The sequence below is a fragment of the Miscanthus floridulus genome, chromosome 10, assembly GCF_019320115.1.
Source record: "Miscanthus floridulus cultivar M001 chromosome 10, ASM1932011v1, whole genome shotgun sequence".
Lineage (NCBI taxonomy): Eukaryota > Viridiplantae > Streptophyta > Magnoliopsida > Poales > Poaceae > Miscanthus > Miscanthus floridulus.
In genome coordinates this window covers 113,300,466-113,323,799 of record NC_089589.1, presented here as the reverse complement: position 1 = coordinate 113,323,799, position 23,334 = coordinate 113,300,466, and positions in this window count along the sequence as shown.

Genomic DNA, 23,334 nt, shown 5'->3' with positions numbered 1-23,334 from the left:
ATCACTAGGGGGATTTTTTCTTTTCAAGAATCGTTCCAATGTTCTTTGGAGTGAACACAATTAAACACTAAAGTAGATACTCAGGATCGTCACCAGACATGTTGAATTGTGTTCACTAATTTGATAGGCAACCAAAGAGCAATGGAACCATTCTTGAAAAGAAAAAATCCCCCTAGTGATGGTCAAAATCCTGAATCCCGATGGAGGTGCTTCAAGAGGAGATGGCGATGAGAATCCTGATGCAGACACTTCAAGAAGAGATGGAAGTGTAGCTGTAACAAACACCAATCATACTACTCTTCGTTCTTCACGAGTCTCATGGTGGGAGGTAAATTTTGATGAGCTTCCATATGATCCAGCAGATAGAAGGAGAATTTCAGATTACATAGGCCAAAATCTACAAGATGAGATAAGACGCAAGTATTTGATTAGAGGTCCTTTTAGACCACCACATTGTTTTAGGTATCCAGAAAATATTATAACAGGTCATCCACGTCGATTTCACCCTGAATGGTTCACAGAACATGATTGGCTCACTAGTGCAGCAAGGCTTTTTGCTCCCGGTTGGGAAACCCCTTTAGTCCCGGTTTCCCAACCGGGAGCACCAATCCGGGACTAAAGACCATCCTTTAGTCCCGGCTTGATGCCTGGGACTAAAGGGGGACCTTTAGTCCTGGTTGAAAACACCAACCGGGAGTAAAGGGGGCCTCCAGGCCTGGCCAGGGACCGCCACGAGGCAGGACCTTTAGTCCCGGTTGGAAACACCAACCGGGACTAAATGTCCCTCTTTTTTTTCCTTTTTCTGGTTTCTATTTTTGGTTTCTTTTTTCATTTAATGATTAGTTTTGATATTAAAATATATTTTCAAATACGCTGCTAATAGTAATATATATGTGTACTTCGCATGCGTAAGTTTTCGTTCGAACTTTGTACATAAATAACAAACGAATATACGCGTACATGCATATATATATATGATGATCATATATATACACACGTTATTTTATGTACATATATATATATATATATATATATATATATATATATATATATTACAAAGGTATGATATATAAATTGTTTATGTCCTTAGCAATTCACTCCTCCAGATTTGGCATCCACGTTTTGTTCGGATCATTGTAGAACTCGCCGTTGGGGTTGATGACCTGGTCATTTAGAAATCCTGCTATAGTCTCTCGAATTGATTTAAGTTAGTCAAGTCATATGACTCTTTCCCTCAACCATTCAGTCTTCAATAATAGTTAAAGGAAAAAGTATTAATATATATATGTATGTGTATTGCTCATGTAATTACTTATACAAATGAGAGCAATAAAGAAATTGTAAATATACGATCGAAATAATATAAAGGAAAAAAGTATTTATATACGTACTTTGAGTTGCTCTTCAGGAGTTCTCTTTGAGTACGCCATGATAAACTCACAAACATAGTATCCGCAGTAGTTGTTACCCTGCTCCTGCCTTAGAACCCACTTTTACGACAAAAAAATCAATTAGGGTGAATTGAAATCATCATATGGTGTTAATTGAATATAAAGTTGTAGTTATAATACTTACTTTGTGTGCAATTACACCCAGTGGCACTTTGCAATGTTTCATTTTTTGTTCCTCAATGAACCTTTTCCAAACCCTGCTCCCAATAAAATAAAAAAATAATTTAACCTTTAATAATTGTTGAGAGATCGGCGCCATTATATATATATGTTGTTATAGAGAAACTAAATTAATTACCCTTGTATAATATCTATCATGTCTTGATACTCCGTTTGCGGTTTTCTCAACGAGTCTAAGATTTTCAATCTACTATTGGCCATATCGATGACCATCAATATCCAGTGATTGCTGCATAAACATATATATATGTGTGTGTGTGTGAGGTAACTAGCTAGTAAGGAAATATTGATGTCCCATATATATGATCGACATTAATTACTTATAATAACACTCACTTGAAGTTGTAGGGGAAGAGTATCTCCTTCTGGTCACGTTGGTTCACTAAGAAATTCATGAGATTTCTCTCAGGTTGAGGCTTATAATCCTTCGGGGGGGGGGGGGTTAGGGTGTTTGTATATGACATACGGATCAACGAACCCAACATCATTATCCTTTCTCTTTCTAAGTTCTGTCATCTCATATCTGCATACATGAAAATTGTGAATATATATATTGTGAATATATAATAAAGAAATTGTGAATATAGTAGAAAATAATCACACTTATAGACAATAGCAGCTAATGAGACTTTTGTCGAGAGAGTCCAGGTGGCATAGTTGGTGTAATTCTAGAAGCTCGACATAGATAATGTCATTGCCACGGAAGTAAAGGTGGTTTCTAATTCCGATAGAAAGATAGATTTGTCCTGCATCAGACGCCGACATGTACCACCCGTTTAGCAGGTACATTTGCGTACCCAGTTCACCTAATTTCTCTAGATTGTATAGACTCTGGCCTGATACAAATTTCTTGTAAGGATCCACTTCCAGAGCAGATGGTCCTTCAGCGAGCACTTTGGCAAGGTTCAAACCAGTTTCCTCATAAAACCGAAGAAACGACTCATAGCCGCCTACCTCCGCCACTAAGTTTAAGATTGAACCATATTCGTTAGGAACGACAAAGGGGGGATTGATTGTTGTGTTTGTTGTTCGAGTTGTGCAACACCTTTCCCTACTCTCTTCTTTTTTTGCGCCGCCTCATATCACTTGGTGAGAGAGCGGTCATAGTCCGATATCGGTTGTTTCGTGGCGCTCTTAAGAGAATCCCGTTTTTTTGTTCCAACTTCTTTCTTAGCCGATATGGAGGTAGGAAGAAGTATGATTGCTTCGGGTTCTCCCTCGCTCGTCGTGCCTATTTTGCACCTTCAAAGAAATCTGTCACTTCTTTTTGTACTGCATCCTTTAATTCCTGTTCACTTTTCTCATAAGATAGTTTTTGGGGAATAACTGGATGAGTATTTGCCTTCTGCTTCTTTGCTGACGGGTAGGGCAATGGCTTCATTTGTGGGGTGGACCTCTTAGGGGCTGGCTTTCTTGGAGGCAGGGGAGGCGTTGGAGACCTCCTTGGAGGCAGTGCAGACTTTAGAGGCGGCAGAGGCGTTGGAGACCTCGGTGGAGGAGTTGTGGACTTCCTTGGAGGCGACGGAGGAGTTGGAGATGGTGGGGATGCAGTAGTGCCTTCGAAGGCGTCATCATTGCCCTGAGCACTATGATGGTTGGGAGAAGCAATAGCTGGACTTTGGTTGGTGGGGCCCTGCTTTATGAGTACAAAAAATAATGAGATATAAGTAAATGCTTATTATTAGTCATGCCCATAGAAAATTATCAAAAAATTGTTTTGTTAACTGTTGTCTGCACCTAATGTCTGCTGGCGGTGGAGCAGACGCCCTAGGGATAATGATGTAGCGCTTGCGCCATAGTATATATGCCTTCTCTGCTTCTCCAAGAGTCTTCTCTCCATCACCTCCAGGAATGTCAAGAGCTAGATCCTAATAACCTTTGCTCACTTTATCCACTGCGACCCTAGCATATCTAGGTTGTATTAGTGCTCCATGGATTCTTGGTGTCTTGGTAGGGTCTGGAGGAGTAAAAACACCGACAGCAACCTTAATTGTGTCATTCCCCCTTGAAACCTGTAGCTCAACTGATGTCATTAGAGTAGTGACATCATCCACGGGGAAGCGCAGCGCTGCGTCATCTTGCTTTGGTAGCTCAGTGGAAGCGCAACTGCTTTTCAACTGACTAGGGGGCTAATATTAACATTCATTCCTGGCTCTGATGCCTGCCTCTGGGCACTCATTGCTATCTGCACTTGCTTTCTGATTTCTTCTTGCATTCTTCCTTCCATTGCTTTTTCTCGCTCCTTTGCTTCAAGCACCATTTCCTCCAACATTGTCACCCGCGCTGCTTGCTCCTCCTTGCTTCTTTGGCGGCTTCAATAGGTTTCCCTGTCATTAGGGAAACCATGAACCCATGGAGTGTTGCATCCTAAGCCTCTGGTTCGGCCAGTGTGTTCAGCAGTCTCGATGGCATATGTCAGCTCATCCTTCTCTCTATTGGGCTTGAACACACCAATCTCTTTAGCTTCTATAGCAAAAGCCAATCGGCGTGCTGCTGTTTCAAGTTTTTGCCCATACACTACCAGGCCAGTCTGTGGGTTGAGTCTTGCCCCGAAAAACCAATTCTTCGAGCGTGGGGGCCACTTGGCTGATTCTAGTTTGATCCCCTTGGCAATAATGTCCGCTTCAATTTTTTGCCACTTCGGAATGGTAGTATCGTAGCCACCTGATCCCATGTCATGGTGGTATAGCTTTTTTCAGGCATTCTCTTGGTTCCTTCTCACCCATGCCTCACCCTCTGCTGATGTCTTGTACTCTACAAAATCATTCCAATAGGGCCTCTATTTCGAGATCGGGCCCGTAGCAGTATTGAAATTCGGCGTTTCGTTCTTCTTGATGTATGTGTTGTATAAGTGTTTCTTCCAAGTCTAGAATTGTGTGACCATCTTCTTCATAGCCCATGATCAAACTAGCTCCTTCAATTCATCATCATTGATATCATCATAATCATCCGCTTGCAACGTGAAATGGTCAAGGATATCATTCCAGAGCAAATTCTTGTCAACATCAGAGACAAAACTAACATCAGGCTCGTTGATCTTTTTCTTCCATTCATGGATACTGATCGGAATTATGTCCCTTACAAGGTACCCATAGTGTTCCATGAATTTCCTTTTATGTGGACCAAGTGGTTCGCCTGTCTCGATGTTGAATTCCGATATTATGTACCGGCCCTCCAGTGGTTTCTTTGGTCCTCAAACATTTTTGCTCTTCACCATTGTGGTCGCCGATCCAGAGGGCTACATATAAAAAAATAATAAATAAATATCTTTTGTACACAGAAATATAGATAATATTCACATATAATATATATTTAGTATATATACCTCGCCTGTATTTTCTTGCAAAACATTTTCTTGCTCATTTTCAAGAGCTAGGTATTGACTTCCATCATCAACATCCTGCTCACCAGCATTGGCAATAATATTCATCATTTCTTCCTCCATGTTGTCTCCCGGAGCAGCCATATCTAACAAATTTAACAAAATTTAAGTCACATATATAAACAAGTCATATATATACAATAAGTCATATACAAATTTATCTAAGTCACATATATATAAACAAGTCATATATGTAAACAAGTCATATATGTACAATAAGTCATAAACAAAATAAATCTAAGTCACATATATAAACAAGTCATATAAACAAGTCATTTATATAAACAATTCATATATGTAAACAATCATATATGTCAACAAGTCATATATGTAAACAAGTCATATAAACAACGAATTCGCCCTAGCGAGAATGACGAATTCGCCCTAGCGAGAACGACAATTCGCTCTAGCGAGAACGACAGGGCGAATTCGTCGTCGTTCTCGCTAGAGCGAACTATTGTTCTCGCTAGGGCGAATTCGTCGTTCTCGCTAGGGCGAATCATCGTTCTCGCTAGGGTATACAACAACGGGGCGGCGTTGCTCCACATATACAACAACAAGGCGGCGTTGCTCCGCATATACAACAACAGGGCGGCGTTGCTCTACATATACAACAATGGGGCGACGTTGCTCCGCATACAACACAACGAGGCTGCGTTGCTCCACATACAACACAACGAGGCGGCGTTGCTCCGCATACAACACAACGAAGCGGCGTTGCTCTGCATACAACACAACGATGGCGTTGCTCCACATACAACACAACGAGGCAGCGTTGCTCCGCATATACAACAACGGGGCGGCGTTGCTCCGCATATACAACAATAGGGCAACGTTGCTCCGCATACAACACAACGAGGCGGCGTTGCTCCGTATACAACACAACGAGGTGGCGTTGCTCTGCATACAACACAATGACGGTGTTGCTCCGCATACAACACAACGAGCCATTCCTCTGCATATATCACATACAAACACATATCGACATACGTAGGGGTCGGCGGTGATGGGCGTCCAGAGGCGGTGATGACAAGGCAGCGAGGGGCGTGGCCGGTGGCCGAGGCTGCTCCTCCTCCCTTCTCCTTCCTCCTCCCTTCTCCTTCTTCCTTCTCCCTTCTCCTTCTTCCTTCTCCCTTCTCTCCTCCACCTCCCTTCTCTCCTCTACTACCCTACGGCGGAGCGGGGCCAGGGCGGGGCCGGTCACGGTGGAGCGGGGCGGGGCCGGTTGTGGCAGAGCAGGGCCGACCGCAGCGGAGTAGGGCTAGGGCAGGGATGACCGTGGCGGAGCGGGGCCAGGGCGGGGACGGCCACGGCGGAGCGGGGCGGGGATGGCCGCGGCGGAGCGGGGCCGGGATGGCCACGGCAGAGCGGGGCTGGCCGCGACAGAGTGGGGCCGGGGCGAGGATGGCCCGCGGCGGAGCTGGGATGGGCCGGGGTGGTCGGGGGGTGGCGTGTCGGCGAGCGCATGACGTCGGGGCGGTGGGGCGCCGGTGCGCGTGCGGGCGCTCACGAGGTGCGGCGTCGGCGGCAGATCGAACAAGCGGCGACGATCTGTTAGGGCTTGGCTCGACAGTGGGGAGGAGGAAGAAGAGGGGCCGGGGCGGGCACAGAGGCTATATAAGGTTTAGGACCTTTAGTCCTAGGCGCCACCACCAGCCGGGACTAAAGGCTCTTTAGTCCCGTGCCCTTTTAACACCCGGGACTAAGGGTCACACCTTTAGTCCCGGCTGGTGGTGGCGCCCGGGACTAAAGGTTTTTGGCGGGCAGCCAAAATGCAGTTTCGCTGTCCACCAATTCATTAGGATTTTAATATATTTCTTTCTACACAAATGATAAAAGGATATTTAAAAAAAAATATAGATTCTATTTTGCTTTATTGCACACAGGAAAATTATGTGACCTAAAGTTTTAATTTTTTTAACAAGTTTTAAAACACAATATAGTGTTTAAATTACTATTTCGATAATGCAAAAATATAGTGTTTAATTAAATTCAGAAAAACTCTTGTGTTTTGACTGGAAATTTGTTTTCACGTCATTTGAACGTGACATAATCCCACCATCAAACATAAATTTGTTTTCACATCATTTCAACGTGACATAATCCCAACATCAAACATAAATTTGTTTTCACATCATTTCAACATGACATAATTCAACATCAAACATAAATTCACAATTATTAAATAATATCTCTAATACACACTATTGAACATCAATATATATATATCAAGCGGGCACAGTAATGAACTTCTTCTTGACGTATGTCCCTTGGTTATGATCACGCCGTAACCATGGAGTGTCCTCATCGTTTAGCTAGATGCTAGGGTCTTTGTTCACTGTGAAGGGTGAAATTCGGTCATCCTTTTCGTAATCTTCTGACATGTCTGACTTGTCTTTGATTCCAACGATGTTTCTTTTTCCTGAAAGAACTATGTGGCGCTTTGGCTCATCATTGATTGGGTGGTTGTCGTTTTTCCCTCTCTTCGGTTTTGTAGACATGTCCTTGACATAGAACACCTGAGTCACATCCTTCGCAAGGACAAACGGTTCGCCTTTGTACCCAATATTGTTGAGGTCCATTGTTGTCATTCCATACTGGTTGTCGACTGCTACGTCGCCTCCAGTTGTCTTTACCCACTGGCACTTGAACAAAGGTACCTTAAAATGAGATGCATAGTCTAGTTCCCATATCTCCTCTATGCGGCCATAGTATGTTTGCTTGTTCCCACTAGGGGCGGTGGCATCTATGCGGACACCACTGTTCTGGTTGGTGCTCCTTTTATCTTGTGCTACTGTGTAAAATGTATTCCCATTTATCTCGTACCCTTTGTATGTGAGGATATGCCACGATGGCTACCTAGCCAACAAATACAGCTCCTCATCAATACTCTCATCACCCTGACATTCTTTTCGCAACCAATCGCTGAAAGTTTCCATGTGCTAACGCGTAATCCATGCTTCAGACTTCCCTAAGAACTCAGATCAGAGGAGGTTCTTGTGTATCTTGATATACGGATCTACCAAGGAGGAGTTCTATAGAACTGTGTAGTGTGCTTTATTGAAATAATCATCACCCTTACCAATATATGTTTTCATCCCTAGTGTCCCCTTTCCACTTAGTCTCCCCTCATGTCGCAATTTAGGAACACCAATCGGGTTAATATTGGGAATGAAGTCAACATAGAACTCAATAACCTCCTCTGTTCCGTAGCCCTTGGCGATGCTTCCTTCTGGCCGAGCACGGTTGTGAATATATTTCTTCAGGATTCCCATAAACCTCTCAAAGGGGAACATGTTGTGTAGGAACACAGGATCGAGAATAGTAATCTCCTTGACCAGATGAACTAGGAGGTGTGTCATGATATCAAAGAAGGAAGGAGGGAACACCAACTCAAAGCTGACAAGACATTGAACCACATCATTCTGTAGTTTCGCTAGATCCGTTGGATCGATTGCCTTTTGAGAAATTGCATTGAGGAATGCACATAGCTTCACGGTGGCTAGACATACATTTGGCGGTAGAATTCCTCTTAATGCAACTGGAAGCAATTGAGTCATGAGCACGTGGCAGTCATGGGACTTTAAGTGTCCAAATTTCTTCTCTGGCACATTTATTATACCCTTTATATTCAAGGAGAATCCAGACGGTACCTTAATGCTATCTAGGCATTCAAACAAGTTGTCCTTCTCTTCTTTGCTAAGAGTGTAGCTGGTAGGACTTAAGTACTGGCGTCCATCATCTGTCTTCTCTAGATGCAGGTTGTCTCGTTCTTTCAAACACCGCAGGTCCTTGTCATGCTTCAATTGTGTCCTTAGGCTTCCCATACACGTCCATGAAGCCTAGCAGGTTCACACAAAGATTCTTCGTTAGGTGCATCACGTCGATCATGCTGCGGACCTCTAGGACTTGCCAATAGGGTAGCTCCCAAAATATGGACTTCTTCTTCCACATGGGTGCGTGACCGTTGGCGTCCTTCGAAATAGGTTGGCTGCTAGGATCCCTTTCCAAATATTACTTTCACATCATTGACCATATCGAGGACGTCCTCACCAGTTCGGTTGTGAGGCTTGGTCTGGTGGTCTGCCTTACCTTTAAAATGCTTGCCTTTCTTTCTTACGGGGTGATTTGCAGGAAGAAATCGTCGATGCCCAAGGTACATGACCTTATGACACTTTTTCAAGAATATACCTTTCATGTCACCGAAATAGTGCGTGCATGCATTATATCCCTTGTTTGATTGTCCTGAAAGATTACTTAGAGCTTGCCAATCATTGATTGTTACGAACAACAATGCTCGCAGGTCAAAGTGCTCCTGCTTGTGCTCATCCCACATGTGTACACCTGGCTTGTTCCACAAAAGTAGAAGTTCTTCAACTAGTGGCCTTAGGTACACATCGATGTCGTTGCCAGGTTGCTGTTGGGCCTTGGATGAGCACCAGCATCATAATAAACTTACGCTTCATGCATAACCAGGGAGGAAGATTGTAGATACATAGAGTAACAGGCCAAGTGTTGTGACTACTGCTCTGCTCCCCGAAAGGATTCATACCATTCGTACTTAAAGCAAACCTTAAGTTTCTTGCGTCACTTGCAAACTCGGGGAATTCTCTATCGATTGCTCTCCACTAGGACCCATCAGCAGGGTGTCTCAACATATTGTCTACCTTATGGTCTTCTTTGTGCCATCGCAACAACTTTGCATGGTCTCTGTTTCTAAAAAGATGTTTCAAGCTGTGGTATTATAGGAGCATACCACATAACCTTGGTAGGGATTTTCTTCTTGGGACGTTCGCCCTCAACATCACCAGGGTCATCTCGCCTGATCTTATACCGCGACGCGTGACATACAGGGCATGCATCCAACTTCTCGTACTCTATGCCACGGTAGAGGATGCAGTCATTAGGACATGCATGTATCTTCTGGACTTTCTAATCCTAAAGGGCAGACTACCTGTTTTGCTTCGTACGTAGTGCTGGGCAATTCGTTATCCTTCGGAAGCATCTTCTTTTGGATTTTTAGTAACTCACGAATCCCTTGTCAGATACACCATTCTTTGTCTTCCATTGCAGCAATTCCAATGTGGTACCTAACTTTTTCTGCCCCGCATCACAAGTTGGGTATAGCAATTTCTTGTGATCCTCTAGCATGCGGTCGAACTTGATCTTCTCCTTTTCACTTTCGCATTCTCTTTGTGCGTCACGAATGGCCTGACCAAGATCGTCAGCGGGCTCCTCCTCTGCCCCTACCTCTTCTTCAGCGGGCTTCTCCTCTGCCCCCACCTCTTCTTCAGCAGGGCTTCTCCTTTGCCCCCACCTCTTCTTCAGCTTCCCCCATTGCAGTATCATTGAAGGCACCATATTCAGCAAAAATGTCATCATCGCCCCATTGTTCTTCTTCACCTTCTTCCATTACAACTTCGGTTTCTCCGTGCTTCGTCCAACAAATATAGTTTGGCATGAAACCCGACTTGAACAAGTGTGAATGAAGAGTCTTTGAGTTAGCATATTCCATCGTATTCTTACATACGGCACATGGGCAGCACATGAAACCTATCGCGTTTGTTTGCCTCGGCCGCACGTAACAAAGAATGCACGCCGTCCATGAACTCTTGGGAGCGACGATCAGCATTGTACATCCAATGCCGACTCATCTGCATTACATGACATAAATACCGTATTAAAACCTAGAACATAATTAGTTAATTATACAACATGCATACCACCACAAAAGCTATAAATTTAAGAAAGCCTCGCTACAATGTAGACAATCCCAACTACCACTAAAAACACTAAAGCTAAAATGCACTTCAGCAGCACAAGGATTTCGCGACCAATCCCAACTAAAACAGACAGATCCCCCATTTGTTCAACATCTTTGGGCTTCTTCGGCTGGATCACTGCCTCATTAGCCGCCATATCTGCCTAGTTGTGCAAGATATTTTTGCACGAGTTCAACATACTCTTCCTCCCAGTAGAAGCCTGAACATCCAGTGCCATCCCACTGAAATTAAAACAGAAAATTAGAACTTTAATCACAACCATCATGAAAATAGGTATAAACTAACCATAGTCATTAAATACGATAAAATAACTCACATTGCGATCCGGACACTTGTAGAAAATGCGACCCTTGTTGGGACCCTCCTTCTTCACTCGGTACTCCATCACAATCTTCGTCTCATCACAACACTTGCCGCATGCAATGAGTGGGAGGCCCGGCCTAAGTCGCTTTGGAAACCCATGAGAGGCCGAGGACCCGGAAGCAGTTGCCATCTACTCTCTATACTCATTTTTTAATACACTATAAATTTCTCATTTTATAAACAAATAAAATTAAAAAAACTCTAAAATTCTCTATATCTCTAAACAATGAAGTGTGCTATGCATGCTACAAATGAACGGTGAATACTAGTTTTTAATAGCTACTTTAACCTTCCTTCATGTAAATATGCAAGCTTGAAGTGATTTTGAGCTCAAATTGCTTACAAATGAAAAAAACCACAATAAAGAACCATATATATAGTGAACAAAATGAGATAAGACAATGGTGAAACATGAGAGTATGAAGTTGGTAACCTTTAGAACCGAAGAATCGACGGAGGAATCAAAGAAATCGATGGAGGAATCGAAGAATGGATGGAGAAAGAGCAAGAACACTGCTTAAATTTGAACTTAAGCTCTCGGGCGGGCTCGGGGAGGAAGAAGACGGCCAGCAGGATTTATAGCTCAAAAACATGTTTCAATAAATAACCATCCGTACTAGTTGACCTTGCTTACGTGATCATCTCGGCGAGCATTTCTCCACCGGACGGCACCGTACTTGGTCAAGGAAGAGCTCCGATTCTACGAGGAAGGGAACACGGTCTTCCACGACCGTTGCCGCTCTCCCTCGTAGAATCAAAGCTCCTCCTTGATGTCCGTTACCGCTCGGCAGAGAACATGCTCGCCGAGCTGAACACGGTCCGCAAGTTCAACTAGTACGGATTTTCTATAATTTTCTAACTATTTTCTAAGTTTTTCATTTCATAAAAAGTTAAAATAAAATGTTTAGTCACGGAGTCCATAGAAATGACCATATTTTGACCTAGCAACGCATTGTCAATTGTCATTGCGTTGCATTGCACCCCTGGACCGGACTCCGGACAATAAAATACTATGGTCGATCGATGCCGTTCTTTGTTGTACAGTCGCACGGCGACGGCCGACGGACCCGTTCAACCACCAAATCTGTCAGGCCCGGCTGTTCGGGCATATCATCAAAAGAGAACAGATTTGCTTCCTATTGCACGGCCTTGCATTGCATCTGTCATACCAGTCGGAGGCACTAGTCCCTATACTCATTTTTAATACACTATAAATTTCTCATTTTATAAACAAATAAAATTAAAAAAACTCTAAAATTCTCTATATCTCTAAACAATGAAGTGTGCTATGCATGCTACAAATGAACGGTGAATACTAGTTTTTAATAGCTACTTTAACCTTCCTTCATGTAAATATGCAAGCTTGAAGTGATTTTGAGCTCAAATTGCTTACAAATGAAAAAAACCACAATAAAGAACCATATATATATAGTGAACAAAATGAGATAAGACAATGGTGAAACATGAGAGTATGAAGTTGGTAACCTTTAGAACCGAAGAATCGACGGAGGAATCGAAGAAATCGATGGAGGAATCGAAGAATGGATGGAGAAAGAGCAAGAACACTGCTTAAATTTGAACTGAAGCTCTCGGGCGGGCTCGGGGAGGAAGAAGACGGCCAGCAGGATTTATAGGGGGGACCTTTAGTCCCTGGTTGGTGGATCCAACTAGGACTAAAGGTCACTTTCTAGTCCCGGGCCACGCCACTAGCCGGGACAAGAGATTTACTCCCGGTTGGAGCCACCAACCGGGAAGTAAAGGTCGACCTTTAGTCCCGGTTGGTGGCTCCAACCGGGACTAAAGGTCCCCTGCCACAATGGCCTGGTGCAGGAGCCATTGGGCAGGGACCTTTAGTCCCGATTGGAGCCACCAACCGGGACTAAAGGTCTCTCTAGTCCCGGGCGCAATATTTCCCGGGACTAGAGCCTGGTTTGGCCCCTGGATCAAAGGTCTATTCTCTACTAGTGGCTAGAGTACAGTGAAAAGGTGGATAAATGTTTCTGTTTATATTGCTACTTATTTAGAGATTCTAATGAGGGCCAAGGTGGAAATGATGCATTTGTGAAAAATGGTTGGGATGGCTTTAACAAAAAGGACATGCTTCGAGATCATGTAGGCACCCAACCTAATAGTTTTCATAACACAGCAAGTAAAAGATCCTCATTACAAACTTTCAGAATATGGATGACCGTACTCATAGTGTGAAATTATAAGAGGTAACCACTATTGTAAAGAGTTTTTTTGTCTTATTATAACATTGTTAATTTCACTCCTCTATATGAATCCTTGATTTTTGTAGTATTTCATCATTATAAATAATTATGACTATGTTTTGCATGTATCGCAGTGTTATAAATTTCTATCATGAGTCTGGGCTGACCCCGATCACAATTTTTTCTAGATTCGCCACTGCTCACCGGACATGTTGATATTGCTCCAATAGTCCAATGAGCCAAGAGGATTAGAGGCAAGAGGCTTGAACATCAGTACGTCATGTCGGTGCCCAGTCACCGGCAAGCAGGCAGCAACAGCAAGATGCGGCGAGCCGGCGATGCTTGCCATTGCAGGCTGCAGCGCCGCCGTGAGGGGGGGCAAGGGCAAAAGAAGAAGACGATGAGTTGAATTGCCAGATCGGAAAGACCAAGAGTCAGGCCGGTGTGCCTATAGGAAGAGTGATCGACGGCAAGTAGCCAGCAGGTGATTTCTGGGCTTCTTAGCTTGTGCTGTTTATTGGGCGCTTCATCCACGAAGTGGGCTTTACGGCTTGCTGCCCTTTGCTCTTTACCAATATGTATTTCCTTGGACTGGGCTGATTAGTTGCTGGGGTCAACATTTGATTTCACTGGGGTCCATCACGGTGAGATTACATGGGGTATCACAGGCTCTACTAGCCCTGGGCAAATTTAACCGAGAACCAAGAACCGTAACCGAAACTGAAAGAACCGGAACTGAAAAATTCGGTTCCTTATTCGGTTCCTGATATTGAGAAACCGAAATAACCGAAGAAAATTTGGTTCCTACTCTTGGTTAACCGAATTAACTAAAAGAACCGAATTACATGAATTATACTTCACTTACTTGTATTTTGTAGTATTATGTTTGGTTTATGTGTAGTGTTTTATATTTGAACTTGTGTTACTATATTGCTATTGTTTTCTTATATATTATTATTATTAATAATGAATATAGTGTTGCATAAATTTGCCTTAGAACAAGTATATTTATTATTGTCTTGAGGTCTTCGGAAAAATTTCGGTTAGTTCGATTAGAACCGGAACCGAACCGAAATGACCGAGAACCAAAATGCTCGGTTCCTAAAATTTTTTGGAACCGATCGGTTCCTGTTTTCTAGGAACCGAATTTCATCAATAACCAAGGGAACCAAACCGAAACTGAACCGAGAACCGAACGCCCACCCTGAGGCTCTACGGAAGTCTTCGGGGTCGGTGGACCCCGACGCTTCACTATAGATCCGCCCGTGATCTATACTATAAAGGAGTGAAAGAATTGAAAAATCATTGTCACCTAAAAAATTTCCTACCCACCTTAGATTGATAGGTGGACCCGCGAGGGAAGGATGTTAGGAACGTATGAAACAAGTGTGTTTCACGTTGTGGACAACTCCTTCTCGATGTTTTTGTTACCCACGAAAATTTTACCCACCCGCGTGTACCCGCACCCGCCCCCACGCACCTTTCTACGGTTTCTTTCCCCTCCCGATGCCTCCACAAAGCCACGCCACCAACCGCTGCCTCCCCGCATGTCGATCCCCTCCCTGTCCGCTCGCTCCCTCTCGCCTCCCCGGTCCAAATCCGATCCCCGTCCGCTCGCACCTACACCCACCCCCAATGCGCCGTCGTCTTCCCCACCACGCAAGCCCGATGTGCTACCGCCCACTTCACGCGAACGCAGGCGGACGAAGGATGTTGAGGCGTGTGGCGACGTGCCGGTGGAGGTCCCATAGGAGACGCAACTTGCACTCATGGCATGCCGCCGGCGATGATCCTTGCCGTCATCTCGATCCTCACCGCCACTACGCCAACGCAGAGCCCCGCTGCCATCTCAATCCTCGCCGAGGCCGGGCAAGAGTCAGCCGAAGCTAGCAAGACACACGGGGCCCTCCCCCCCCCAGATCCGGCTTCCGAGCCCCGCTGCCATCTTGCGTTTGCTAGGTTGCTCCTGGTCATGGACATTGGGTGGGAGGCAGCGGAAGCCGGTAGGGCACACGTGGCCCTTCCCTATTTGGCTCACTCACATCTGCGTCGGATCTGCCTGCATCGGTGTCGCTATGACGGCCTGTGGGTCGCCCGCATCGGTGTTTCTATGATGGCGAGATATGCATCTCTAGTTACTGCAACACCATATTGTCTCTAGTATGATCTTTCTCTTGCTTGATCTTAATGCACTATTTTTTCAATGGTTTCAATACCTCTCAAATTCTAAATACCCAGTACTCCTTGTTTTTTGGGCTTGGTTCTATAGTCATTGTAAGGAAAATAGACCCTAGGCCCATTTACATTGGATTTTGGTGTTTGATGACCAACACAACCAAATTGGACTAATGAATTTGCAAGTGATTGTTTTGTAGTCCAATAGGGTGCAAGACGTGACTTGGATGAAGGCGACATGATGATACGATGATCAACACCACAAACAAGACCTTAGAAGCACAAGAGAAGACCCAAGATATCAAGCAAAGTCCGAGCACGAAGATAGAAACCAAGCTGGATGCAAGATCACGAAGAAACGAGCTCATAGAGGTGACCAGACGCTGGACCGGATGCTGGGAGAAAGCGACCGGATGCTCCGATCAAGAGGCTCGGCAACTACAGGGGCGACCGGACGCTGGCGACAAATCGACTAGATGTAGGACTGCAGCGTCCGATCGAGTACAGAAAGGTTCCAGGGTGGTGAAATTGCGACCAGACGCGTCCGGTGGCATATGACCGGATGCTAGCAGCGTCCGATCAATTGTTCCTGGCTCTAACGGTCGGGACGACTGGACGCGTCCGGTCAGGACGTGATCAACGTCCGGTCAGTAGTAGAAAAGTAGGATTTCGACCCCAACGGCTACTTTCTTAGTGGGGCTTATAAATAGAGCCCCCAACCGGCCATTTGAAGAGAGTGGAGCTGAGGAAACATATCAAGGGTGTTGATATATCATTTTAGTGATCTCCACTTGCATAGTGCTTAGTGATTCATTAGGTGATTAGCGTAGGTTCTTTGCGAAGTGCTTAGGTTGATTAGACCGCCGCTTATGCGCTTGCTCTAGGTTTAGGCCTAGTGTTTAGTGAGGTTTGCATACCTCTTACCGCTCGGTGCTTGCACGCACCATTGTTGTACATTGGAGGGGCTTGTAGTCTTACGAGATCACACCAATCGCGGTTGTGGTGTGGCCGCCACTGTGTATCGGAGGGAACAAGGCCGGCAGTGTTTCGGCCAAAAGCTTGATAGTGAAGACGACGAGAAGCATCCGGGAAAGGCTTGCCGGAAGGCACGTCTGAGTCCCACTTGCGCATGGGGAAGGCCTGAGGCTATCCACGGAGTTACCCGACCGGGAGCTTGGCCCTTGCGAGGGATTCCTTGCGAGGGGCTCCAACGAGGACTAGAGGGAAGCTTGCGTGCTTCTCGATACCTCGGTAAAAATACTGGAGTCGTTAACGGGAATTTACATATCTCTACCTTGCTCTTTAGCTTCCGCATTTACATTGATTGTATTACTCCTTTTGCGGTAGAGATGACAACACACTAGCAAAACCGTAGTTGCACATTTAGATAGTTTATCTTTTGCGTAGGTTTTGCTAAGGTTAGAAAAAGAGGTCATAGTTTAGAGTTAGATTTTTTAAGTCACCTAATTCACCCCCCCCCCCCCCCCCCCCCGCTTCTTAGGCGTCACGGTCCCCTACAGTCATACGTGGATATTCCCAGAAGAGTTTCTCTTGATGTTCACACGTTCCCTGGTTGACGTGCGGCTCATTTGTGCAGTAACCTTCACCAAGCCTATTTTTGGTTTGCTTTTGTACCAAGACATTTATGATTTGGAGATTACTGGAATTGAAGCATCGCACTGACTTTGGTGGTTGATTGGGTGTTAGATGGGAGGCAAATTAAACAACATAAGTGACAGAACATGAACCTAAGAGACTAAGATACATATACATTTGTAGAAAAAATTGGATATATCTTTCAGATGCTTGGTAAACTGTTATATATAGCTGCACATGAAACTGGAACAAAATAGATGGTGTCTTGCTCCAAATTAACTGAAAAAGAAGTTCCTCAAACTATTCTTCTAAGTTCTTCGTACAATTCATACTGGCTTACTGTACTTGGAGATAAGATGTACAATAATGTTTTTAACAAGAACAAAAGAATCTGACTCCCATATCCAAGAGTTAAGATATGTCCTCTGAAACTTTCTTGTGTCCGCCTACTTGGAACTCATGACCCATCAAAGTCATGCTAAGTCTCAAACCATCTCAATACATTTTCAGTCTAGTGGGTTAGTTTCATCTCACTTTGCAAAGTTAGAAAAACATGGTTTCAGTTTTCAAATATGATTGTTACTAATTTGTTCTCACTTGTGACTAATAAAATCACAGGAAGTTACTCTCAGTTTCAGTGTTACATCATATTAAACATTTTCTATGAAAACATGGGATGCTATGTCTAAAATCTAATATTTTGATCAGTAATCTTTATTTAATCATTTTGTATTTGGACAATCTTGACATAGCTCCCACAGCTGGAAAAAATGGGTAATATTTGTTTTATTTGTCATAGAATTGTATGGATCCTGATGTATATATTTAACCTTGACAGTCAACAAGAAAACATGAAGTAGAGAGGAGCGCCTCACTGAGGATTGTTCAGGTTCCAATTTATAAAACGATTGTTGTTCTTCATCCTTTGTCGTTGTCTTATGGTCATTGACAAAAAGTTTCTGGAAGTGACTTTGTAGTTGCATTGCTAATGCTTTGCTTTTGTGTCTATATCAACTTTTCCAGGCCAGAAAGAAACTTGAAGAGGCTTTCCTGCAGTTATCTTTCTTCTGCTGTCTCTTTTTTTGCTGCTGTTATTCAGGCTTCTAAATTTTTTAATTTGATTTATGGCTAATTTTTGAGTTACTACAGGCTTTGTGTTATGTGCCTGTTGTTTATCTACATATTCCAATATAAGGGGCAGAGGGCTTCATGCGTTGGGTCCACTTTATTAGACCGATGCAAGTAGAGGCCACTTTCTTCTGCAGAGGAAGGACAAAGAAAGGACATGGAAAGACAGGTAGCAGGATGAAGCATAGTTCTTGTGAAAGAAAGTTACCCTTCTAGTTATGGGATTGGATTTTGGTATGAATGTAAATATGGTGTTGGTGCTTAGCAACCAACTCTTGTTGTAAATGCATAATTTATTTCTACCTGAATTCTTGTCGTCTATTACATGAATTGAGCAGCCAACTCTGCAAATACACATTTCTATTACTATCTGAATTCTTATTATCTATTATATGAATTCTCTTAAATGTGCATTATTATTTCTTCAAATTTTTACTGTAATTCCTCCTTTATGAATGAACTTTTCTATGAACACGTGCGTGCAGCATGTACCTATCCATTAGTTTTATTAAACTTGCTTTAGAATTCATGCAGTTTTTAGAAAGAAAAGAGTACCACACTGGACCATTTCTCTCTAAGCAAACATTATGCATCGTTCTGCTGTCTGTCACTGCTAGCTTGCAAAAGATGAAACTGGTGGCAGGCTTAAAAGGAGAAGAAAACAATAAACGTGCTATGATTGACAGCGGGCAGGAGCATGTGCTGTGGTTTGCAATTGGTTGTTCCTGACACGACGAATAAGCTCAATTCAAAAAACATGGCACCAGTGGCTGGCTTCTGTTGGATCGGTTTCTCCTACACTAGATACGGGCTCGGATGACTGGACGGGCCTGAAAAGGTACAAACACTAAATATTTTAAATAATTTGACTTACTCCCTCCATTTCAAATTATAAGAGCATCTCTGAGAGTCTTTCTAAATTCACTCTCTGAATCATCGTTTCGAAAGCCATTTGAGTGAAAAATCGTTTTCTGTAACATTATACTCTCCAATAGCCTTTTCTATATACTAGCGGGTAACCCCACGCTTCGCGCACTGACAATCTATACGATATGCAACGCAACGGACTTACATGCAGTGGCAAACGCGGTATATAGTTGAGTCGATTACAACGCAAACATAACATTCAGTTGTCTCGCAGGATGGGGTAAATTATGTAGCACTTAAAGACCAAAAGAAATGTCAAATGTAACAGTATTTAAACAGTTTACAAATAGTGGCATGCTTTATTCATGGGGAACTGGGCTACAAAAGTTATAAGAATCTGTGGTGCTTGATGGTACTAAGCTTGCATATGTGGTGGAAAAAAGAACAGAAATCTGCTGTAGTTTCCACTCCAAGCAAGTAATCCCTGTGTACATATCCAAAGCAGGTTTAAAACCTGATGTTAAAAGTAAAGGAGGGTAACAAATAGAGTATTCTATTGGTAGAAGGGTTTTTGGGTGCGGGTGGGATGGGGATTATTACTTGATAACATAAGGGCGGTGCAGTGCCATGGATCGTGGAGGCAATTGGGTTGTATGTACAGGGCACAAAACCTGTGCGGCCTTTACTATGATGATGGCGTCTAAAACAGGAGTGGAGTTCCATTTGGACACTGGAAATTACTTTAGCTTCTACTTAATTTATGTGTTTCAGAACTATGATGTCGTGGTTCCAGGCTTTGTAACATTCTCACGTTTGGAAACTGAGAAGAAGCGATTTCGACATTCGAAAGGCATGGCAAAAAATAGTTACCTGTCGCCTTGTAGGTTGAGTGTTCGTGGTAGTCCTATAGAACCAAATAGACTGAGGCCCTAGTGAAAATATCTTAGAAACAGGTAAGGTCTTTCAGCCGTAGTGATAATATATTATATGACAATAACAATCATACAAATTAGAACATGCAAATCAACAAAATTAATAAACATATAAACACAAAGTGTAAGGAACAGATTTAAATGGTAACTATGGTAATAGCTGAGCATTTTTTTATTATTTTTTGAAATTCGATGGCTCCATAAATAAGAACATGCATATAAGCAAGCTCAAATTGAACATAAGCATAACCCAATGGAAGGCTGAAAATGTTGGGACAAAATTATACATTTTATCAGGAGTGCATCTATCAAGGTAACAAACCTTGGACCCAATGGAAGGCTGAAAATGTTGGGACAAAATTATACATTTTATCAGGAGTGCATCTATCAAGGTAACAAACCTTGGAGGTAGAGTCAGAGAGGCAATATGCAGGCACACCTAATTGTTTATTAATCTTTGAAAGGAAATAACAGATTTTACGATCCGTAGCTGCTGAATCGTTCTGATGGATCACAACAAACATATTACATGTTGATTATTCTAGTGTCTCAAAGAAAAATTACCCAGCAATTTGGCTAACTGAGCACATCAATCCATTGAGCCAATTTCATCTTCGGCTGGACCAATTTGAGTCCATAGGCACTGTGGATATGGTGCAAAGCACTGAACTCATCATAGAGTCCATAGGCATTATAGAGAGATATTCACATGTAGTGACATTATCTGACAAAGAAGTGCAAAGTAGCAGTGCACGAATAGTGGCGAATCGGCAAAATAAAACAAAAGGATTTGCTCTGAAACATAGGTGTACGCAGCTGTAGTAGCACCTTTCTCTTATCAGTGTCCCAATGTATGGCAGGGCTACATGATGTTCAGTAAAAGAAAAGGAATTTTACTTTCTTGCAGCAGCAGTGTACTTCAAAAATAGAAGAAGCCTATCCAAACTAATGAGTCCAAATTAAAGGCACTCTGTAAATTTAGGCATACTTCATAAGATGGACTGAATATAACTTGAGAATCAGATAATTGACCCCAATATGATGTAATGATGAATTATTTCCTGATGACATATTTTTCGGCATAACTGGAAACGAAAGCATCAATAAAGGCAGCAACAGCGCCACTACAATCTCATCTTGTCCGGGATAGAATCTAATTTTCATCGTACTGAATTCCACTTACTGGTATTAAGCAAGCGACACTAGTAGAGAACAGACCTTTGATCCAAGGGCCAAACCCGGCTCTAGTCTCGGGAAATATTGCACCCTAGACTAGAGAAACCTTTAGTCCCGGTTGGTGGCTCCAACCGGGACTAAAGGTCCCTGCCCAACGGATCCTGCGCCAGGCCGTTGTGGCAGGGGACCTTTAGTCCCGGTTGGAGCCACCAACCGGGACTAAAGGTCGACCTTTACTCCCGGTTGGTGGCTCCAACCGGGAGTAAATCTCTTGTCCCGCCTAGTGGCGTGGCCCGGGACTGGAAAGTGACCTTTAGTCCTGGTTGGATCACCAACCGGGACTAAAGGCCCCCCTATAAATCCTGTTGGCCATCTTCTTCCTCCCCGTGCCCGCCCGAGAGCTTCAGTTCAAATTTAAGCAGTGTTCTTGCTCTTTCTCCATCCATTCTTTGATTCCTCCATCTATTTCTTCGATTCCTCCATCGATTCTTCGGTTCTAAAGGTTACCAACTTCATACTCTCATGTTTCACCATTGTCTTATCTCATTTTGTTCACTATATATATATGGTTCTTTATTGTGGTTTTTTTCATTTGTAAGCAATTTGAGCTCAAAATCACTTCAAGCTTGCATATTTACATGAAGGAAGGTTAAAGTAGCTATTAAAAACTAGTATTCACCGTTCATTTGTAGCATGCATAGCACACTTCATTGTTTAGAGATATAGAGAATTTTAGAGTTTTTTTAATTTTATTTGTTTATAAAATGAGAAATTTATAGTGTATTAAAAAATGAGTATAGGGACTAGTGCTTCCGACTGGTATGACAGATGCAATGCAAGGCCGTGCAATAGGAAGCAAATCCGTTCTCTTTTGATGATACGCCTGAACAGCCGGGCCTGACAGATTTGGTGGTTGAACGGGTCCAGAACAGAGGAGGTCATTGAGTTCTGTGTTGACTTCATTCCCGATATTAACCCGATTGGTGTTCCTGAATCGCGACACGAGGGGAGACTAAGTGGAAAGGGGACACTAGGGAAGAAAATTAATATTAGTAAGGGTGATGATTATTTCAATAAAGCACACTACACAGTTCTACAGAACTCCTCCTTGGTAGATTTGTATATCGAGACACACAAGAACCTCCTCCGATCTGAGTTCTCAGGGAAGTCTGAAGCATGGATTACGCGTTAGCACATGGAAACATTCAGCGACTGGTTGCGAAAAGAATGTCAGGGTGATGAGAGTATTGATGAGGAGCTGTATTTGTTGGCTAGGCAGCCATCGTGGCATATCCTCACATACAAAGGGTATGAGATAAATGGGAATACATTTTACACAGTAGCACAAGATAAAAGGAGCACCAACCAGAACAGTGGTGTCCGCATAGATGCCACCGACCCTAGTGGGAACAAGCAAACACACTATGGCCGCATAGAGGAGATATGGGAACTAAACTATGCATCTCATTTTAAGGTACCTTTGTTCAAGTGCCAGTGGGTAAAGACGACTAGAGGCGGCGTAGCAGTTGACAACCAGTATGGAATCACAACAGTGGACCTCAACAATATTGGGTACAAAGGCGAACCGTTTGTCCTTGCGAAGGATATGACTCAGGTGTTCTATGTCAAGGACATGTCTACAAAACCGAAGAGAGGAAAAAACGACAACCACCCAATCAATGATGAGCCAAAGCGCCACATAGTTCTTTCAGGAAAAAGAAACATCGTCGGAATCGAAGACAAGTCAGACATGTCAGAAGATTATGAAAAGGACGACCGAATTTCACCCTTCACAGTGAACAAAGACCCTAGCATCCAGCTAAACAATGAGGACACTCCATGGTTATGGCGCGATCATAACCAAGGGACATACATCAAGAAGAAGTTCATTACTGTGCCCGCTTAATATATATATTGATGTTCAATAGTGTGTATTAGAGATATTATGTAATAATTGTGAATTTATGTTTGATGTTGAATTATGTCACGTTGAAATGATGTGAAAACAAATTTATGTTTGATGTTGAGATTATGTCACGTTGAAATGATGTGAAAACAAATTTATGTTTGATGGTGGGATTATGTCAC